Below are 20005 nucleotides of genomic sequence, written 5' to 3'. Positions count from 1 at the left end.
ATCTCTATAACCCCCTCACACCCTACACCCCTCCCTATCGCTGTAACCTCCTCCCACCCTACACCCCTCCCTATCTCTATAACCCCCTCCCACCCTACAACCCTCCCTATCTCTATTACCCCCTCCCACCCTACAACCCTCCCTATCTCTGCAACCTTCTCCATCCCTAACGCCTTCCCAAGCCTCCAGCTGCCTGGGCCCGAAGCTCTGGAATTCCCTCCCTAAACGTCTCCGCACCACCTCTCTCTGCTCCTTTAAGAATCTCCTTAAAACCTACCACTTTGACCGAGCTTTTGGTCACCTGTCCTAATATCTCCTCCCGAGTCTCGGTGTGAGTTTCTGTCTGATTGGCGGTGTAGCGGAGATGGAAATGTCTGTTTGCTTGTCTCTCGGATACTCCTGCCATCCTGGACAGTGTCCACTCGATGTGTGTGCGTACAGTACAGATGTTCTGTTCAGAACGCGTGTTCTCCAGCTGGGATTAATAATTGCTGATTTCTCCTGACACATGCAGCTGATCCAAAGCTCGGTCGCACACGGCCAAGAATCTCATCACTAGAGGTCACGACCCCAGAGCAAGGTAGGAGCTCTCAAACACCGCGACTGGCTCAGAGCACATGAGAAAGCAAGGATTTGCATTTATATATTGTTCCTTCAGGACTGCCCCTCCGGCAGGGCAGCAATCCCTCAGTACTGCCCCTCAAACAGTGCAGTGTTCCCTCAGTACTGTCCCTCCGACAGTGCAGCACTCCCTCAGTACTGTCCCTCTGGCAGTGCAGCAGTCTTTCAGTACGACCACTCCGGCAGTGCAGCAATCCCTCAGTAATGCCCCTCGCACAGTGAAGCAATCCCTCAGTACTCCCCCTCACACAGTGCAGCACTCCCTCAGTACTCCCCCTCACACAGTGCAGCACTCCCTCAGTACTGCCCCTCCATCAGTGCAGCAATTCCTCAGGACTGCCCATTCGACAGTGCAGCGCTCTCTCAGTACTACCCCTCCGACAGTGCAGCACTCACTCAGTACTGCCCCTCCGACAGCACAGTGCACCCTCAGAACTGCCCCTCCGACACTGCAGCGTTCCCTCAGAACTTCCCTTCCGACAGTGCACCACTCCCTCAGTACTGCACTGGGAGCGTCAGTCTGGATTATGGGCTCAAATCTCTGGAATGGGACTTGAACCGATGATCTTCTGACTCCGAGGCGAACGTGCTGCCCACTGAGCCACAGTTGAAAGGCCCCTAACTTGGCAGTGCTGTGTAAAACCCGGCACAGAATCTATAAACCTGGGATTGGGACCATCCATTGCCATCTGCCTGATTCAATGCAAACCGTAACTAGCCAGGAATCTGATGTTTTCCCCTCACGGCTAAAAGCCTCAGTGTTCCCTCCCTCCCTCCCATTCCAGCCATTTCCTCCCCACCTCTCATTCCTGCAGCATGTGACCCTCTCACAGTCTGCAAACTGCCTGTGTCCCGTCTACACTCTCTGTCTTTTCCCTGCAAGCCTGCGAATGCTTCGGCCATTCGAACCGGTGCAGTTACCTCGAGCTGCTCACCACCGCCATTTGCGTGAGCTGTAAGCACAACACTAGAGGCCGACACTGCCAGTTATGTCGGCTGGGCTACCACCGAAACCCTTCAGCACAGCTGGACCACCACAACGTTTGCCGAGGTCATTTCCTGTTACAATCTCTGCTCTCTCCTTCTTTCACCCTTCTGCTTTCAGCCCAAAACAAGATAAAGAAACAAAGAAAATACCTTCAACAGGGCTGAGCAAAGCGCGTCGGAAATCAGCCCCTCTTTCCCCAGTGACCAGCCTCAATCCAACCTTTCCCCAGTGACTAGACCCCGACTCAACCTTTCCCCAGTGACTAGGCCCCGACCCAACCTTTCCTCAGTGACTGGGCCCTGACCCAACCTTTCCCCTGTGACCAGACCCCGATCCAACCTTTCCCCTGTGACTAGACCCCGACCCAACCTTTCCCCACTGAATAGACCTCGACTCAACCTTTCCCCAGTGACTAGACCTCGACTCAACCTTTCCCCAGTGACTAGGCCCTGACCCAACCTTTCCCCAGTGACTGGGCCCTGACCCAATCTTTCCCATGTGATTTGGCCCCGACTCAACCTTTCCCAAATGACTCGGCCCCGACCCAACCTTTCCCCAATGAGTAGACCCCGACCCAACCTTTCCCCAGTGACTAGACCCCAACCCAACCTTTCCCCAGTGACTAGGCCCCGACCCAACCTTTCCTCAATGAGTAGACCCCGACCCAACCTTTCCCCAGTGACTAGACCGCGACTCAACCATTCCCCATTGACTAGACCCCGACCCAACCGTTCCCCAGTGACTAGACCCCGACCCAACCTTTCCCCAGTGACTAGACCCCCGACCCAACCTTTCCCCAGTGACTAGACCCCGACCCAAACTTTCCCCTGTGACTAGACCCCCGACCCAACCTTTCCCCAGTGACTAGACCCTGACCCAACCGTTCCCCAGTGACTAGACCCCGACCCAACCTTTCCCCAGTGACTAGACCCCGACCCAACCTTTCCCAGTGACTAGGCCCCGACTCAATCTTTCCCCAGTGACGAGACCCCGACGCAACCTTTCCCCAGTGACTGGGCCCCGACCCAACCTTTCCCCAGAGACTAGGCCCCGACCCAAACTTTCCCCAGTGACGAGACCCCGATCCAACATTTCCCCAGTGACTGGGCACCGACCCAACCTTTCCCCAGAGACTAGGCCCCGAGCCAACCTTTCCCCAGTGACTAGACCCCGACCCAACCTTTCCCCAGTGACTAGACCCCGACCCAACCTTTCCCCAGTGACTAGACCCCGACCCAACCTTTCCCCAGAGACTAGGCCCTGACTCAACCTTTCCCCAGAGACTAGGCCCCGACCCAACCTTTCACCTGTGACTAGACCCCGACACAACCTTTCCCCAGTGACTAGACCCCGACCCAAACTTTCCCCTGTGACTAGAACCCCGACCCAACCTTTCCCCAGTGACTAGACCCCGACCCAGCCTTTCCCCAGTGACTAGACCCCAACCCAGCCTTTCCCCAGTGACTAGGCCCCGACTCAACCTTTCCCCAGTGACTAGGCCCCGACCCAACCTTTCCCCAGTGACTGGGCCCCGACCCAACCTTTCCCCAGAGACTAGACTCCGACCCAACCTTTCCCCAGTGACTAGACTCCGACCCAACATTTCCCCAGTGACTGGGCCCCGACCCAACCTTTCCCCAGAGACTAGGCCCCGATCCAACCTTTACCCAGTGACTAGACCCCGACCCAACCTTTCCCCAGTGAATGGACCCCGACCCAGCCTTTCCCCAGTGACTAGACCCCGACCCAAGCTTTCCCCAGTGACTAGACCCCGACCCAACCTTTCCCCAGTGACTAGGCCCCGACCCAACCTTTCCCCTGTGACTTGGACCCGACCCAACCTTTCCCCAGTGACTCGGCCCCGACCCAACCTTTCCCCAGTGAATGGACCCCGACCCAACCTTTCCCCAGTGACTAGACCCCGACCCAACCTTTCCCCAGTGACTAGGCCCCGACCCAACCTTTCCCCAGTGACTAGGCCCCGACCCAACCTTTCCCCAGTGACTCGGCCCCGACCCAACCTTTCCCCAGTGACTAGACCCCGACCCAACCTTTCCCCAGTGACCAGACCCCGACCCAACCTTTCCCCAGTGACTAGACCCCGACCCAACCTTTCCCCAGTGACTAGAACCCCGACCAAACCTTTCCCCAGTGACTAGACCCCGACCCAACCTTTCCCCAGTGACTAGACCCCGACCCAACCTTTCCCCAGTGACTAGACCCCGACCCAAGCTTTCCCCAGTGACTAGGCCCCGACTCAATCTTTCCCCAGTGACTAGACCCCAACCCAACCTTTCCCCAGTTACTGGGCCCTGACCCAACCTTTCCCCAGAGACTAGACTCCAACCCAACCTTTCCCCAGTGACTAGACCCCGACCCAACATTTCCCCAGTGACTGGGCCACGACCCAACCTTTCCCCAGTGACTAGACCCCGACCCAACCTTTCCCCAGTGACTAGACCCCGACCCAACCTTTCCCCAGTGACTAGGCCCCGACTCAACCTTTCCCCAGTGACTAGGCCCCGACCCAACCTTTCCCCATTGACTGGACCCCGACCCAACCATTCCCCAGTGACTAGACCCTGACCCAACCTTTCCCCAGTGACTAGGCCCCGACCCAATCTTTCCCCAGTGACCAGACCCCGACCCAACCTTTCCCCAGTGACTAGGTCCTGACTCAACCTTTCCCCAGTGACTAGACCCCAACCCAACCTTTCCCAAGTGACTAGGCCCCGACCCAACCTTTCCTCAATGAGTAGACCCCGACCCAACCTTTCCCCAGTGACTAGACCGCGACTCAACCTTTCCCCAGTGACACGACCCCGACCCAACCGTTCCCCAGTGACTAGACTCCGACCCAACCTTTCCCCAGTGACTAGACCCCCGACCCAACCTTTCCCCAGTGACTAGATCCCGACCCAACCGTTCCCCAGTGACTAGACTCCGACCCAACCGTTCCCCAGTGACTAGACTCCGACCCAACCTTTCCCCAGTGACTAGGCCCCGACCCAGCCTTTCCCCAATGACTAGACCCCGACCCAAACTTTCCCCTGTGACTAGACCCCCGACCCTACCTTTCCCCAGTGACTAGACCCTGACCCAACCTTTCCCCAGTGACTACACCCCGACCCAACATTTCCCCAGTGACTAGACCCCGACCCAACCTTTCCCAGTGACTAGGCCCCGACTCAATCTTTCCCCAGTGACGAGACCCCGACCCAACCTTTCCCCAGTGACTGGGCCCCGACCCAACCTTTCCCCAGAGACTAGGCCCCGACCCAACCTTTCCCCAGTGACGAGACCCCGATCCAACATTTCCCCAGTGACTGGGCACCGACCCAACCTTTCCCCAGTGACTAGACCCTGACCCAACCTTTCCCCAGTGACTAGGCCCCGACCCAATCTTTCCCCAGTGACCAGACCCCGACCCAACCTTTCCCCAGTGACTAGGTCCTGACTCAACCTTTCCCCAGTGACTAGACCCCAACCCAACCTTTCCCAAGTGACTAGGCCCCGACCCAACCTTTCCTCAATGAGTAGACCCCGACCCAACCTTTCCCCAGTGACTAGACCGCGACTCAACCTTTCCCCAGTGACACGACCCCGACCCAACCGTTCCCCAGTGACTAGACTCCGACCCAACCTTTCCCCAGTGACTAGACCCCCGACCCAACCTTTCCCCAGTGACTAGATCCCGACCCAACCGTTCCCCAGTGACTAGACTCCGACCCAACCGTTCCCCAGTGACTAGACTCCGACCCAACCTTTCCCCAGTGACTAGGCCCCGACCCAGCCTTTCCCCAATGACTAGACCCCGACCCAAACTTTCCCCTGTGACTAGACCCCCGACCCTACCTTTCCCCAGTGACTAGACCCTGACCCAACCTTTCCCCAGTGACTACACCCCGACCCAACATTTCCCCAGTGACTAGACCCCGACCCAACCTTTCCCAGTGACTAGGCCCCGACTCAATCTTTCCCCAGTGACGAGACCCCGACCCAACCTTTCCCCAGTGACTGGGCCCCGACCCAACCTTTCCCCAGAGACTAGGCCCCGACCCAACCTTTCCCCAGTGACGAGACCCCGATCCAACATTTCCCCAGTGACTGGGCACCGACCCAACCTTTCCCCAGAGACTAGGCCCCGAGCCAACCTTTCCCCAGTGACTAGACCCCGACCCAACCTTTCCCCAGTGACTAGACCCCGACCCAACCTTTCCCCAGTGACTAGACCCCGACCCAACCTTTCCCCAGTGACTAGGCCCCGACTCAACCTTTCCCCAGTGACTAGGCCCCGACCCAACCTTTCCCCAGTGACTAGACCCCGACCCAACCTTTCCCCAGTGACTAGGCCCCGACTCAACCTTTCCCCAGTGACTAGACCCCGACCCAACCTTTCCCCAGTGACTAGACCCCGACTCAACTTTTCCCCAATGACTAGACCCCCGGCCCAACCTTTCCCCAGTGACTGGGCCCTGACCCAATCTTTCCCATGTGATTTGGCCCCGACTCAACCTTTCCCCAGTGACTAGGCCCCGACCCAACCTTTCCCCAATGAGTAGACCCCGACCCAACCTTTCCCCAGTGACTAGACCCCAACCCAACCTTTCCCCAGTGACTAGGCCCCGACCCAACCTTTCCTCAATGAGTAGACCCCGACCCAACCTTTCCCCAGTGACTAGACCGCGACTCAACCTTTCCCCAGTGACTAGACCCCGACCCAACCTTTCCCCAGTGACTAGACCCCGACCCAACCTTTCCCCAGTGACTAGACCCCCGACCCAACATTTCCCCAGTGACTAGACCCCGACCCAAACTTTCCCCTGTGACTAGACCCCCGACCCAACCTTTCCCCAGTGACTAGACCCTGACCGAACCTTTCCCCAGTGACTAGACCCCGACCCAACCTTTCCCCAGTGACTAGACCCCGACCCAACCTTTCCTAGTGACTAGGCCCCGACCCAACCTTTCCCCAGTGACTAGACCCCGACCCAACCTTTCCTAGTGACTAGGCCCCGACCAAAACTTTCCCCAGTGACTAGACCCCGACCCAACCTTTCCCCAGTGACGAGACCCTGACCCAACCTTTCCCCAGTGACTAGACCCCGACCCAACCTTTCCTAGTGACTAGGCCCCGACCAAAACTTTCCCCAGTGACTAGACCCCGACCCAACCTTTCCCCAGTGACTAGACCCCGACCCAACCTTTCCCCAGTGACTAGACCCCGACCCAACCTTTCCCCAGTGACTGGGCCCCGACCCAACCTTTCCCCAGAGACTAGGCCCCGACCCAACCTTTCCCCAGTGATTAGGTCCCGACTCAACCTTTCCCCAGTGACTAGACCCCGACCCAAACTTTCCCCAGTGACTAGACCCCGACCCAACATTTCCCCAGTGACTGGGCCCCGACCCAACCTTTCCCCAGAGACTAGGCCCCGATCCAACCTTTACCCAGTGACTAGACCCCGACCCAACCTTTCCCCAGTGACTAGACCCCGACCCAACCTTTCCCCAGTGACTAGACCCCGACCCAACCTTTCCCCAGTGACTAGGCCCCGACCCAACCTTTCCCCAGTGACTAGACCCCGACCCAACCTTTCCCCAGTGACTCGGCCCCGACCCAACCTTTCCCCAGTGACTCGGCCCCGACCCAACCTTTCCCCAGTGACTCGGCCCCGACCCAACCTTTCCCCAGTGACTAGACCCCGACCCAAGCTTTCCCCAGTGACTAGGCCCCGACTCAATCTTTCCCCAGTGACTAGACTCCGACCCAACCTTTCCCCAGTGACTAGACCCCGACCCAACATTTCCCCAGTGACTGGGCCCCGACCCAACCTTTCCCCAGAGACTAGGCCCCGATCCAACCTTTACCCAGTGACTAGACCCCGACCCAACCTTTCCCCAGTGACTAGACCCCGACCCAACCTTTCCCCAGTGACTAGACCCCGACCCAACCTTTCCCCAGTGACTAGGCCCCGACCCAACCTTTCCCCATTGACTGGACCCCGACCCAACCTTTCCCCAGTGACTAGACCCCGACCCAACCTTTCCCCAGTGACTAGACCCCGACCCAACCTTTCCCCAGTGACTAGACCCCGACCCAACCTTTCCCCAGTGACTAGACCCCGACCCAACCTTTCCCCAGTGACTAGACCCCGACCCAACCTTTCCCCAGTGACTAGACCCCGACCCAACCTTTCCCCAGTGACTAGACCCCGACCCAACCTTTCCCCAGTGACTAGACCCCGACCCAACCTTTCCCCAGTGACTAGACCCCGACCCAACCTTTCCCCAGTGACTAGACCCCGACCCAACCTTTCCCCAGTGACTAGGCCCCGACTCAACCTTTCCCCAGTGACTAGGCCCCGACCCAACCTTTCCCCAGCGACTAGGCCCCGACTCAACCTTTCCCCATTGACTGGACCCCGACCCAACCTTTCCCCAGTGACTAGGCCCCGACTCAACCTTTCCCCATTGACTGGACCCCGACCCAACCTTTCCCCAGTGACTAGACCCTGACCCAACCTTTCCCCAGTGACTAGGCCCCGACCCAATCTTTCCCCAGTGACTAGGACCCGACTCAACCTTTCCCCAGTGACTAGGCCCCGACTCAACCTTTCCCCATTGACTGGACCCCGACCCAACCTTTCCCCAGTGACTAGACCCTGACCCAACCTTTCCCCAGTGACTAGGCCCCGACCCAACCTTTCCCCAGTGACTAGGCCCCGACCCAACCTTTCCCCAGTGACTAGACCCCGACCCAACCTTTCCCCAGTGACTAGGTCCTGACTCAACCTTTCCCCAGTGACTAGACCGCGACTCAACCTTTCCCCAGTGACTAGACCCCGACCCAACCGTTCCCCAGTGACTAGACCCCGACCCAACCTTTCCCCAGTGACTAGACCCCCGACCCAACCTTTCCCCAGTGACTAGACCCCGACCCAAACTTTCCCCTGTGACTAGACCCCCGACCCAACCTTTCCCCAGTGACTAGACCCCGACCCAAACTTTCCCCTGTGACTAGACCCCCGACCCAACCTTTCCCCAGTGACTACACCCCGACCCAACATTTCCCCAGTGACTTGACCCCGACCCAACCTTTCCCAGTGACTAGGCCCCGACTCAATCTTTCCCCAGTGACGAGACCCCGACCCAACCTTTCCCCAGTGACTGGGCCCCGACCCAACCTTTCCCCAGAGACTAGGCCCCGACCCAACCTTTCCCCAGTGACGAGACCCCGATCCAACATTTCCCCAGTGACCAGACCCCGACCCAACCTTTCCCCAGTGACTGGGCACCGACCCAACCTTTCCCCAGAGACTAGGCCCCGAGCCAACCTTTCCCCAGTGACTAGACCCCGACCCAACCTTTCCCCAGTGACTAGACCCCGACCCAACCTTTCCCCAGTGACTAGACCCCGACCCAACATTTCCCCAGAGACTAGGCCCCGACTCAACCTTTCCCCAGAGACTAGGCCCCGACCCAACCTTTCCCCTGTGACTAGACCCCGACACAACCTTTCCCCAGTGACTAGACCCCTACTCAACTTTTCCCCAGTGACTAGACCCCGACCCAACCTTTCCCCAATGACTAGACCCCCGGCCCAACCTTTCCCCAGTGACTAGGCCCCGACCCAACCTTTCCCCATTGACTGGACCCCGACCCAACCTTTCCCCAGTGACTTGACCCCGACCCAACCTTTCCCCAGTGACTAGACCTCGACTCAACCTTTCCCCAGTGACTAGGCCCTGACCCAACCATTCCCCAGTGACTGGGCCCTGACCCAACCTTTCCTTTGTGACTAGACCCCGAACCAAACTTTCCCCAGTGACTCGACCCCGACTCAACCTTTCGCCAGTGACTAGACCCCGACCCAACCTTTCCCCAGTGACTAGACCCCGACCCAACCTTTCCCCAGTGACTAGACCCCGACCCAACCTTTCCCCAGTGACTAGACCCCGACCCAACCTTTCCCCAGTGACTAGACCCCGACCCAACCTTTCCCCAGTGACTAGACCCCGACCCAACCTTTCCCCAGTGACTCGGCCCCGACCCAACCTTTCCCCAGTGACTAGGCCCCGACTCAATCTTTCCCCAGTGACTAGACCCCGACCCAACCTTTCCCCAGTGACTAGGCCCCGACTCAATCTTTCCCCAGTGACTGAGCCCCGACCCAACCTTTCCCCAGTGACTAGACCCCGACCCAACCTTTCCCCAGTGACTAGACCCCGACCCAACCTTTACCCAGTGACTAGACCCCGACCCAACCTTTCCCCAGAGACTAGGCCCCGATCCAACCTTTACCCAGTGACTAGACCCCGACCCAACCTTTCCCCAGTGACTAGACCCCGACCCAACCTTTCCCCAGTGACTAGACCCCGACCCAACCTTTCCCCAGTGACTAGACCCCGACCCAACCTTTCCCCAGTGACTCGGCCCCGACCCAACCTTTCCCTTGTGACTCGGCCCCGACCCAACCTTTCCCTTGTGACTCGGCCCCGACCCAACCTTTCCCCAGTTACTGGGCCCCGACCCAACCTTTCCCCAGAGACTAGACTCCGACCCAACCTTTCCCCAGTGACTAGACCCCGACCCAACCTTTCCCCAGTGACTGGGCCCCGACCCAACCTTTCCCCAGTGACTAGACCCCGACCCAACCTTTCCCCAGTGACTAGGCCCCGACTCAACCTTTCCCCAGTGACTAGGCCCCGACCCAACCTTTCCCCATTGACTGGACCCCGACCCAACCTTTTCCCAGTGACTAGACCCTGACCCAACCTTTCCCCAGTGACTAGGCCCCGACCCAATCTTTCCCCAGTGACTAGACCCCGACCCAACCTTTCCCCAGTGACTAGTTCCTGACTCAACCTTTCCCCAGTGACTAGACCCTGACCCAACCTTTCCCCAGTGACTAGACCCCGACCCAACCTTTCCCCAGTGACTAGACCCCGACCCAACCTTTCCCCAGTGACTAGACCCCGACCCAACCTTTCCCCAGTGACTAGACCCCCGACCCAACCTTTCCCCAGTGACTAGGCCCCGACCCAACTTTTCCCCAGTGACTAGACCCCGAACCAACCTTTCCCCAGTGACTCGGTCCTGACTCAACCTTTCCCCAGTGACTCGACCCCGACCCAACCTTTCCCCAGTGACTAGGCCCCGACCCAACCTTTCCCCAGTGACTAGACCCCGACCCAACCTTTCCCCAGTGACTAGACCCTGACCCAACCTTTCCCCAGTGACTAGACCCCGACCCAACCTTTCCCCAGTGACTAGACCCCGACTCAACCTTTCCCCAGTGACTAGATCCCGACTCAACCTTTCCCCAGTGACTAGACCCCGACCCAACCTTTCCCCAGTGACTGGACCCCGACTCAACCTTTCCCCAGTGACTAGACCCCGACCCAACCTTTCCCCAGTGACTAGACCCCGACCCAACCTTTCCCCAGTGACTCGGTCCTGACTCAACCTTTCCCCAGTGACTCGACCCCAACCCAACCTTTCCCCAGTGACTAGGCCCCGACCCAACCTTTCCCCAGTGACTAGACCCCGACCCAACCTTTCCCCAGTGACTAGACCCTGACCCAACCTTTCCCCAGTGACTAGGCCCCGACCCAACCTTTCCCCAGTGACTAGACCCCGACTCAACCTTTCCCCAGTGACTAGATCCCGACTCAACCTTTCCCCAGTGACTAGACCCCGACCCAACCTTTCCCCAGTGACTGGACCCCGACTCAACCTTTCCCCAGTGACTAGACCCCGACCCAACCTTTCCCCAGTGACTAGACCCCGACCCAACCTTTCCCATGTGACGAGGCCCTGACCCAATCTTTCCCCAGTGACTTGGCCCCAACCCAATCTTTCCCAGCGATGAGATCTGGCGAGGCTTTCCCAAGCGATGAGGCCTGGCCCAGGCTTTCCCTAGCGATGAGGCCTGGCCCAGGCTGTGTTGAGTTATATTGAAAGCTCTGTGTTTTGACGATATAATCGTTGCCTCCCTGTCTCCATTGCTTTTCAGGAATTTGTATGTTGTTTGTAATATGTCCTTACTATACAGTATAAATGCACACGAGGCCCATACTTGAGAAAAGGTCACTCTGTGACCAGTTACCTTTATTGCCAAGACCTCAAGAGACAGACGGTGGGTGGAGCTTCCCCATTTTACCGGAAAGTCCAGGTTAGGAGTGTCTCCCACAAGTCCGTCCCCTGTGGTCAGTGTTCTCAAGGTGTACAACTTAGGTCAGCTTATGCATGGGTCACAATGACAATTGAATACATGACATCACCTCCCCTCAAAGTCTTATTGGGATCACAGGTTAAGTCTCTCTGGTGGTTTGCGCTCCCTTGTAGAGCGCCTGAGTTGGGGCTCTGGTTGTTGGGCACTGGCCTGAGTGTCTGCTGTTTGCGGTGCCTCAAGCCTGTCTGGACTGCCCACAGTGACTGGGCTCTCCTCCACTTGATTCCGGTGTTCGGTCACCTGTGGTGGAGTAAACTCTACGTCGTGTTCTTCCTCTGCTTCTTCTATGGTGTTGCTGAACCTCCTTTTAGTTTGATCCACGTGTTTGCGGCAGATTTGTCCATTGGTAAGTTTAACTGCCAAAACCCTATTCCCCTCTTTGGCAATCACAGTGCCTGCAAGCCATTTGGGCCTTGCAGCGTAATTAAGGACAAAAACAGAGTCATTGACATCAATACATCGTGCCCTCGCATTCCTGTCATGGTAGTCACATTGTGACTGACGCCTGCTCTCAACAATTTCTTTCATAGTAGGGTGCACAAGGATAACCTGGTTTTGAGCGTCCTTTTCATTAGCAGCTCTGCAGGTGGAACCCCTGTGAGCGAGTGTGGTCGGGATCTATTGGCCAACAGGAGACGTGATAAGCAGCTTTGTAGGGAACCCCCTTGGATTCTGAGCATCCCCTGTTTGATTATCTGCACTGCTCGTTCCGCCTGGCCATTTGAGGTCGGCTTGAACGATGCCATTCTGACATGGTTGATTCCATTGCCCGCCATGAAGTCCTGGAATTCAGTACTTGTAAGGGCCATTGTCGCTGACCAAGACGTTCGGTAGACCATGGGCAGCAAATATTGCCCATAGACTTTCTACCGTGGCAGAGGATGTGCTTCAATTTAAAATCCACACTCAATCCATTTGGAGTAAGCGTCTACTACAACCAAAAGCATTTTTCCCATGAAAGGACCTACGTAGTCCACGTGGATGTGTGACCATGGCTTGGCGAGCCAGGACCAGGGCTAAGGGGGGCTTCCTTGGCTGCGTCATGACAATGCCCGGGTGCTCATTGTGTAGTTCTCTGATAAACACCTCTCTGCCCTTCGGGGGCATGACTACTCGGTTTCCCCACAGTAGGCAATCGGCCTGAATCAAGAGTTCATCCTTGCACCTATGAAACGGTTTAAACTCCTCAGGGCATGCCCCGTACGTGGCTGCCCAGTCCCCATTCAGGACACATTTCTTAACTAAAGACAGTAGCGGGTCTTTATTTGTCCAGAACTTAATCTGATGGGCTGTCACAGGTGAGCCTTCGCTTTCGAAAGCTTCATCAGCCATGACCATCTCAGCATCATGCTCAGCTGCCCCCTCAGTGGTGGCTAGTGGGATCCTGCTGAGTGCATCGGCGCAGTTTTCAGTGCCTGGTCTGTGTCAAATTGTGTAGTCATAGGCGGCTAACGTGAGTGCCCACCTCTTTATGCAGGCTGATGCATTCGCATTTATGGCCTTGTTGTCGGCCAAAAGGGATGTTAGTGGTTTATGATCTGTCTCCAGCTCAAATTTCCTGCCAAACAGATGCTGATGCATTTTTTTTACTGCATATACACATGCTTGTGCTTCCTTTTCTACCATCCCGTAACCCCTTTCTGCCTGGGACAGACTTATGGAGGCATAAGCTACCGGCTGTAACTGACCATTGACATTCACATGCTGCCACACACACACGACCCCATAGGATGACGCATCATCTGTTAAAATTAGTTTCTTACACGGGTCATATAACGTTAACAGTTTTTTAGAGCACAACAAATTGCGTGCTCCATCAAAAGCCTTTTCCTGGCTGTCCCCCCAGACCCAATCACGACCTTTGTGTAGGAGCACGTGTAGCGGCTCGAACAGCGTGCTCAATTTGGGAAGAAAGTTCCCAAAATAGTTCAGGAGCCCCAGAAACAAATGCAGTTCCGTCGTGTTATGGCTCCCTGGATCGTTTCCGTTTTGGACGCAGTAGGTCTGATCCCGTCTGCTGCCACCCTCCTCCCGAGGAATTCTACCTCTGTAGCTAAGAAGACGCACTTCGCTTTTTTCAGTCGCAGCCCGACCTGGTCCAGTCTGCGTAGCACCTCCTCCAGGTTGTGGAGGTGTTCTTCAATATCGCGACCCGTGATGAGGATGTCATCTTGAAAGACCACTGTCCTTGGAATTTACTTGAGGAGGCTTTCCATATTTCGCTGAAAGATTGCGGCGGCCGAATGAATCCCGAACGGACATCTGTTATACTCAAACAACCCATTGTGTGTCGTGATTGTGGTCAGCTTCTTTGACTCACTCGCCAGCTCCTGGGTCATGTAAGCTGAGGTCAGGTCCAATTTTGAAGAAAGTTTGCCACTGGATAGCGTCGCAAAGAGGTCCTCCACTCTCGGTAGCGGGTACTGATCTTGGAGTGATACCCGATTGATGGTGGCCTTGTAATCGCCACATATCCTGACCGACCCATCCGCCTTGAGCACTGCCACGATTGGGCTCACCCAGTCACTGAATTCGACTGGCGAGATGATGCCTTCCCTCAGCAGGCGGTCCGATTCGCATTCTATCTTTTTCCGCATCACGTACGGCACCGCTCTGGCCTTGTGGTATACTGGCCTGGCGTCCGGGTTTATGTGAATCACTACCTTGGTCCCCATGAAAGTGCCGATGCTGGGTTGAAATAATAAGTCAAATTTGTGCAGGACCTGTGAGAATGATACTCGCTCCACAGAAGAAATTGCATTGACATCGCCCATTTCCAGTTCATGAGAGCAAGCCAACTCCTCCCCAGTAGTGCGGGACCGTCCCCTGGGAAAATCAAGAGTGGCAACCTGTTCTCCGAATCTTTGTGGGTCATGGCTACCGTGGTGCTGCCTAGCACCGGAATGATCTCCTTTGTATATGTCCGTAGCAATGCGTCAATCGGCAATAATTTTGGCCTCCTGGGCTTGGACACCCACAACCTTTCGAACTGTTTGATACTCATCAGGAACTGGCTGGCCCCCGTGTCTAGCTCCATTAATATTGGGATGCCATTGAGGAGCACTTTCATCATTATCGGTGGCGTCCTGGTGTATGAACTGTATCTGTCCTCCACCTGAACTCGCTGAACTTCAGCTTCCAGTGATTTCCCCCAGTATTCATTTGGCTTTGTAGGGCTTACATCGGGCCCGTCCTCCTCGTACAGCAACCTGGCTGCAGGCTTGCTGCACATATGCGCCAAGTGACCGCTGATGTTGCAGTTTCTGCAGGTATATTGCTGATACCTGCAAGCTCTGGCTGGGTGTTTGCTTCCACACCTCCAGCATGAGCTGGAGGCTCCATTGTTGGAAACAAAAGATCCATTACCAGTCGATCATCTCTGACTGTCTCTGTAACTGTCCTTAAGCGCACCATTAACAGGTATTGATGAACCCATTACTGGCCGCACATTGTCCATTGCGATGGCCTGAATCGTCATTCAGCTAGCCATTGTCTCTGTTGAATTCCCCCTTTGGGTTCGACTACATGCTGGGGCATGTCTGATTGTCCTTGTCTGCCTTGAGAACTGTGTGCCGCATTAACAATGTTGAGTCCTTGGTCATTTGCCGCATTTGAGCCAAGATTTTTGCCATAAATCATTCTAGTCTCTTCCTCCCCTGAGATAATTGTCTGGGCTATCAGAGCCGCCACTTCCAAGGTCAAGTCTTTGGTCTCAATCAGTTTACTGAAAACCCCAGCATGCCCGATGCCCTCACTAAAAAAGTTTCACAGCATCTCCGCTCTGCATGCACCTGGGAACTTACATAGGCTCGCCAGTCGCCGGAGATCTGCCATGAAGTCTGGAATGCTTTGCCCTTCTCGCCGCCGGTGCGTGTAAAACCGGTGTCTCGCCATGTGCATGCTGCTCGCTGGTTTAAGGTGTTCCCCGATCAACTTATTGAGCTCTTGCAAAGTCTTATCCGCCGGCTTCTCTGGCACTAGAAGGTCCTTCATCAGGGAGTACATTCTGGATCCACAAACAGTCAGGAGATGAGCCCTGCGTTTGTCGGCTGAATCCTGTCCCAACCATTCCTTAGTGACAAAACTTAGCTATCGTCTCTCAATAAAATCGTCCCAATCATCACCAACACAGTAACTCTTTTCTGTGCTGCTAGTGGCCATGCTCGCGTGGTTTAAATCCCAGTTTCTCGTTGCCAATAATATGTCCTTACTATACAGTATAAATGTACACAAGGCCCATACTTGAGAGAAGGTTACCCTGTGACCAGTTACCTTTATTACCAAGACCTCAAGAGACAGACGGTGGGTGGAGCTTCCCCTTTTATACCGGAGAGTCCAGGTTAGGAGTGTCTCCCACAAGTTCGCCCCCTGTGGTCAGTGTTCTCAAGGTGTACAACTTAGGTCAGCTTATACATGGGTTACAATGACAGTTGAATACATGACAGTTTGTACTCTCGGTAAACGACCATCCTGCATCGTAGCAGCGTTGCTTCCCTCTGCTCAATGTTACCCCTCCCCCCAGTGTCCACCAACAATCCCCTCTCTCCATTTCCTCATCTCCTCCCATTCTCCACACACACAATTACACAGAATGTACAGCACTGAAACAGGCCATTCGGCCCAACCGCTCCATGCCGGTGTTTATGCTCCACACGAGCCTCCTCCCACCCCTCTTCATCTCACCCTATCAGCATATCCTTCTATTCCTTTCGCCCTCATGTGTTTATCTCGCTTCCCCTTAAATGCATCAATACTATTCGCCTCAATCATTCCCTGTGGCAGTGAGTTCCATTCTCTGGATAAAGAAGTTTCTCCTCCATTCCTTATTGGATTTATTAGTGATGATCTTATATTTATGACCTGAGTTTTTGACTCCCCACAAGTGGAATCATCTTCTTTATGTCTACCCTATCAAACTTCTTCACAATTTTAAAGACCTCGATCAGGTCACCCCTCAGTCTTCTCTTTCCCAGCAAAGAGCCCCAGCCTGGTCAGCCTTTCCTGATAGGTACAACGTCTCAGTTCTGGTATCATCCTTGTAAATCTACTTTGTACCTTCTCCAGTGCCTCTCTGTCCTTTTTATAATACGGAGACCAGAACTGTGCCCAGTGCTCCAAGTGCGGTCTAACCAAGGTTCGATACAAGTTTAACATCACTTCTGTGCTTGTGCATTCTATCCTCTATTGATGAACCTGGCTTGTTTTTTCTGGCCTTGTTAACCTGCGTTAATTCTGTGCAGTCGCCCCAGGGAGTGGAACACGGGCCGTGTGCAGTCAGTGTGTGGAGGATTGAAGCTGTTTGTAAAGTGTTGGAGACTTGTTTCACCCCCACAGTCTGAGCCTCCCTTGTCCCGGCTCGCACTCATTCCTGTCGCTGAGGTTGTGTCGCTGTGTTTATTGGGAACAGCCGTGTGCAGTGTGTGTGTTGTCTTGTTTCTGCAGACTGTGAGTGTCACCCTGATGGCTCGCTCCACCATCGCTGTAATGACACGGGATATTGTGACTGTAAGGAGGGGGCGACAGGGCCCAAGTGTGACAGGTGCCTGCCCGGATATTACTGGCACAGGGGCTGTCGAGGTAAGTAACCGTTCCAGCACCAGCCCCTCCCCTCACTCCGCCCCGGCTTCTGGGTGTCAGGGTCAGCAGAGTATCCGATAGCAGAGGTACCGTGGGGGGAAACACAGAGGCTTTTAGTGAGTGAATCCCCCTGGATTCTCCCATCACCTGCCACACAATTAGTGGCACAGCTCCTCACAAAGGGAGGCCTGGAGTTCAGTGAGGGTGGGTCATAGAATCAGACAGCACAGAAGGAGGCCATTCGGCCCATCGGGTCTGTGCTGGCTCTTTGAAAGAGCGATCCAATTACTCCCACTCCCTGCTCTTTCCCAATAGACCTGCACATCTTTCCTTTTCAAATATTTATCCAATTCTCTTTTGAAAGTTACTATTGAATCTGCTCTCACCGCCCTTTCAGGCAGCGCATTCCAGATCACAACAACTCGCTGCGTAAATAAACTCTTCCCATCTCCCCTCTGGTCCTTTGCCAATTACCTTCAACCTGTGACCTCTGGTCCCTGACTCTCCTGCCCCTGGAAACAGCTTCTACTTATTTACTCGATCAAAAACCTTTCATAATTGTGAACACCACTATTAAATCTCCCTTTAACCTTCTCTGCTCGAAGGAGAAGAATCCCAGCTTTTCCAGTCTCCCCACATAACTGAAGTCCCACATCCCCAGTATCATTCCTGTAAATCTTCTCTGCTCCCTCTCCAAGGCCTTGACATCCTTCCTAATGTGCCCAGAATTAGATAGAATAATTGGACACAGAATTTAATCCTCAGTCTCAGCCTCAATATTTAATCCCATCCTAATTTGCACCAAGTCCTGTTCACCCATCCCCGCTGTGCTCGCTGATCCTCATTGGCTTCCAGTCTGGCAATGCCTCGAATTTAAAATTCTTATGTTTGTGTTCAAATCCCTCCATGGCCACATACCCCAATATCTCTGTAACCTCCTCCATCCTACAACCTCCCTATCTCTGTAACCTCCTCCATCATACAACCCTCCCTATCTCTGTAACCTCCTCCATGCTACAACCCTCCCTATCTCTGTAACCTTCTCCAGCCCTATACCCCTCCCTATATCTGTAACCCCCTCCAGCCCTACACCCCTCCCTATCTCTGTAACCCCCTCCAGCCCTACACCCCTCCCTATCTCAATAACCCCCTCTAGCCCTCCCTATTTCTGTAACCTCCTCCAGCCCAACACCCCTCCCTATCTCGGTAACCCCCTCCTGCCCTACGCCCCTCCCTATCTCTGTAACCCCCTCCAGCCCTACACTCCTCCCTAACTCTGTAACCCCCTCCAGCCCTACACTCCTCCCTATCTCTGTAATCTCCTTCAGCCCTACACCCCTTCCTATCTCTGTAACCTCATCCAGCCTCATAACCCTCCCTATCTCTGTAAACCCCTCCAGCCACATAATCCTCCACGAACTCTGTGCTTCTCCAGTTCTGTCCTCTTGCATATCCCCAACTCTAATCGCTCAACCATTGGGGGCCGTGCCTTCAGCTGCCTGGGCCCGAAGCTCTGGATTTCACTCACTAAACCTCTCCACCTCTCGCTCCTCCTATAAGACAATCCTTAAACCCGACTTCTTGGGCCAAGCTTTTGGTCCCCTGTCCTAATATCTCCTTTTGTGTCTCGGTGTTAAATTTTGTCTGATAACCTGTGAAGCACCTTGGGACGTTTTATTACGATTAAGATGCTATATAAATGCAAGTTGTTGTAAAAGTGAGAGAGAGTTGGAACAATCTGTAACGTGGGAGAGTTTCTATGACCTGACCTTTCTTTTCTCTGACCCCTTGCAGCGGGCGTGTGCGATAACTTTCTGACGCGGTGTGAGAACGGAGGAGTGTGTGAGGACAATGGGAGGTGTGTGTGCCCCGCTCCCTACACCGGGCTCCTGTGTGAGAAAGGCCAGTGTGGGGAGGAAGTGGGAGGGTGTGTCTCCCAATCCCCGCGGGACCCCACCTTACACCGGGTGCTGCTGTCGCTGACTGCGCTGCTAACCACCGCTAACGGCCGCCCGCCGCTCTGACCGGCTTCCAGTGCCATGGCCGCTCACGGGAAGGTGCGAAGAGCGCAGGAGAATCCAGCGTTTACTGCGTCGCCGGTAAAACACGCTCCCCTCCCCCGCTCCCACCCCTGGGAAAGACAAAGTGGAACCGAGGCCGGAGCCCACCCAGCCCGACTGGATGTGAGAGGCCGGAAGGAATGGGCAGTCAGTGGGGACTGGACTCTCGGACTCCCCGCAGGGCCCAGGCAGCTGCTAATATTCATTCTGTAATCGCCAGCTGCTCGGCCCATGTCCAGCTTTGGGACAAAGAAAGAAAGAAAGGACTTGCATTTCTACATCGCCTTTCACCCTCTCAGGATAGCCCAAAGCACCTAACAGACAATGAAGGACTTTCTCAACAAACAGCAATGTGATAATGACCAGACAACCTGTTTTAGTGATGTTGGTCAAGGGATAAATATTGGTGAGGACACCGGGGATAATTCCCCCGCTCTTCTTCCAAATAGTGAAATGGGATCTTTTACACCCACCTGAGAGGGCAGACGGAACCTCGGTTTAATGTCTCATCCAAAAGATCGTA

General features: G+C 55.2%; 1 pseudogene; it reads left to right on the top strand.

Annotated features, from left to right (window-relative positions):
- The window catches only part of LOC139266701 (netrin-G1-like), a 41449-nt pseudogene extending 22003 nt beyond the window's left edge, over positions 1-19446 (top strand).
- Positions 19447-20005: the final 559 nt, after the last annotated feature.

Source organism: Pristiophorus japonicus, chromosome 7, assembly GCF_044704955.1.
Source record: "Pristiophorus japonicus isolate sPriJap1 chromosome 7, sPriJap1.hap1, whole genome shotgun sequence".
NCBI lineage: Eukaryota > Metazoa > Chordata > Chondrichthyes > Pristiophoridae > Pristiophorus > Pristiophorus japonicus.
The sequence above is the reverse complement of the archived record's forward strand: the minus strand, read 5'-3'. Positions and strand labels throughout refer to the sequence as shown.